Source organism: Centrocercus urophasianus, unplaced genomic scaffold, assembly GCF_019232065.1.
Source record: "Centrocercus urophasianus isolate 14NV4802_14NV808 unplaced genomic scaffold, USGS_Curo_1.0 seq_11, whole genome shotgun sequence".
Classification (NCBI taxonomy): domain Eukaryota; kingdom Metazoa; phylum Chordata; class Aves; order Galliformes; family Phasianidae; genus Centrocercus; species Centrocercus urophasianus.
Genome location: NW_024884253.1, coordinates 47,253,128 through 47,256,422, shown reverse-complemented (window position 1 = coordinate 47,256,422; position 3,295 = coordinate 47,253,128).

Below are 3,295 nucleotides of genomic sequence, written 5' to 3'. Positions count from 1 at the left end.
GATACAAATGTCACGAATGTTTTTGACTCTTCAGAGAAGACCGACAAAGAATGTGTACAGGAACAAAGATTTTTTTATTTAAAAAAATATATCTTTTATATTTTTTTAAAAAAAAAAAAAAAAGGTGATTCACGTGATTGTAGGAATTATTAAGAAGTTCCACATTCTGTACATTTCACAGACACTTACAAATGTAATAAATTAAAATTGAACTTCTATTTTGCTATATGAGAAATAGCCTGAAGATAACTGAAATAAACCAGTGTTGATGCACCTGGGTGCAGATGATGGTTTATCTATAGGAAGTGATCCAGGAGAAGATGACTGTGCAATCTTTAAAATAAGAAAAAGAGAAAGCAAGAATACAAAAATATATTCTCTCAAAAATATTGTTAAAACACGTACTAGGAAAATACAATAATGGATGACACTTAATGGAATGGAGAATGTAATCGAGGTGCATACAGAGAAAAATTCTCAACACACAATTAATGCAAGAGAAAACCCATATAGTGTGGCTTTCACAGCCCTTGTTCGCACAGATGTGAAACAGGACCAAGTGAAATGTAATTACATAGAAGCAAATTGAGTAAATATATTATTTCCTACTCCATTTATTACGTTCAAAGAGAAATTGGTAATTGTTTTAGTAAGACATAAATTTCATTGTTTTGATTTTTTCCTTTTTTCAGTAGCACTAAAGTATTTTTTCTTGACTGTGACAATTAATAAACACAGTAAATGCTTGATTTCTACTCCAGTTAGGAATGGGGAAAAAAAACAAAATTCCAGTAATTGCCTGAAAAATGAAACAGCAGACAAGATCTGAGAAGAATGGCTGGAAACACAGAGCAATTAATATAATTGGAAGAAAAACAAAAAGGAGAACAGATACCTTTCATTAAACAGCTACAAAGTCATGCAATCTTGAGTTGACAAAAAAAAAAACAACAAAACAAAACAACCCTGAAAGTCAACTCATCTACAGTCATATGGAAAACACTAAAAAATAAAAACAGAACACAAAAGACCTGAGGACCACCAGAACAGAGATTCCTAACTCTAGCTTTATTTCTAACCAAACAAGCCATAAAACAAACAAATAAAGACAGTACAATGGTTTAGATGCACTTCTGACTAGCAAGCAGATGCAGGTATGTGCTCTCCTAAATTTTTTATTTGTGATCAGAGAACACCTCATGTGTGAAGTAGTGTTTGGTAACTGTCTTTACCATATTGATCATGGAGTGGTTTAATTCACATTTCTCAGTGATAAGATGAAAACTGCTACCAAATACTCAACCCAGGATATCAGTTCAGGCTGTTCAGGGAACTAGCTAGTGAGGTGCCTGGAAAACTGGTTTTGAATTCTCTGGGATCCGTCGCCACAGGTCATTTTTTGAGTACCAGCTCCTGAGAGCACTTGAACAGGAAATTTGACAATGCCCAAGTTTAGCAAGCAGGGTAGGAGGCCCCATCCCTGGAGGTATTCAAGGGCAGGCAGGAGAGTGCTCTGAGCACCTGCCTGAGCTGTGGATGTCCCTGTTCATTGCAGAGGAGTTGCACTAGATGGCCTTCCATGATCCCTTCCGATTCTAAGGATTCTATGATTCTGTTTTCAAATTCCTTTATCGAAATGGAAAGTACGACTGGACTTCCTAACATTCACTGTTCAGAGCCCTGTGTTTAGCCAATGCAACAAAATGCATACCATTACTTGCTATCACTCAAGACAGCACTGCTCTCCCCATGTCCCAGTTTCAGTCTACATTGTTAATAATGCACCATTTGACTGCTGCTGAGGGATAGACGTGTGCTCGGGACCACTCCACTCCATGGAAAAGAGCAATAGCCTTTGAAATGTGTAGAGGGGATGGGACACGTTGCCAGCTGTGTTGGACTGCATGAAGCTCATGGGTTGGACATGCCTGTAGTAGGTGAATTGTTTCTCTGAAACTCTAAGCCCCAGATATTTGAACAACTATAGTGTCACTAAGAGCAGTTTCTGCAGTGGCTTTGTAGACATTTAGATACACAGGACACACAGGAAGGAATACCATCCAGAGGACAGGCTTTAGAAGCGGGCCAGAAGGAACTAAGTAAGATTCAACAAGGTCAAGCGCAAGCTGTTGCGTTTGGATCAGGGCAATCCCTGATACAAATACAGACCAAGAGAAGTACTCATTTGAAAGCAGCCTTGGGGAGAAGGACCTGGGGGTTCTGATGGACATGAGCCAGCAGTGTATACTTGCAGCCTGGACATCCAACTGTATCCTGGGCTGCATCAGAAGAGGGGTGACCAGCAGAGATAGAGAGGGCATCGTCCCCTCTGCTCTGCCCTCCTCAGTCCCTACCTGGAGTACTATGTTCAGGCCTGGAGCCTGAAATTGGTGGGGAAAGAGGTGGGGAAAGTCAGGTTAGCCTAGGAAGATTTTATTCACGGAGCAGTGAGGGGCTGGCACAGCTGCCCATGTAAGCTGTGGTGCCTCATCCCTGGAGGCCCTCAAGGCCAGGTTGGACGGGGCCCCGGGCAGCTGAGCTGCGGGGTGGCAGCTCTGCCCACGGCACGGGGTGGGACTGGATGGGCGTTAAAGTCCCTTCCGACCCAAGCCGTTCTGTGTTTCTGTGCTCCAAACACCGAGGCGTGCTCTCTGCACCACTCCTTTCAACATCCCGCCTCAGCTAACCACGCGACCGCGGAGTGCTGAGAAGCCGCGGCCCCGCCGCTACGGGCACGGCTCCACCCTCCCCCTCTCCGCAGCTTCACGCTCCCGCGCCGCCGGGCGCGAGCGCCCCTTCCCGCCCGCCGCATTGCCTAGCGCGCGGCCCCGCCCCGCCAGCGCCGCCCAACGGCGACCTCCCTCACCCCCCCCCTCTGCCTCCCGCACCCCGCTGCGGGCCGAGTCCGCGCCCCGCTCGCCGCTGGGTTCGCTCGCACACGCACACACGCAGGCGCGGCAGGGCGGGTGCCCGCGGCGCAAGCGGTTCCCTCGGCTCCCGCTGAGGCAAGGGCTGTTTCCGAACGCCTCTGCGCACTCCTCTTCTCCTTCCTTCCTCCTTTCAGAGGAGCGCGGAGCTTCCGAGAGGGCCGATGGAGCGGAACGGAGTTCGGACGGGGGGAAGGGAGAGGAAGCGCGGGGAGCGCGCCCGCTGCTCTCGCCCCCGCCTGCGCCACGCTCCCGGCCCGGCGCGCCCTGCTCGCACCGCGCATGCACGCTCCCCCTAACCCCCCCCCGCCCTCGGCGCGCGCGCGCGCACTGAGTGCTCGTGCAGGAGGCGGCGGTGGCGGCCGGAG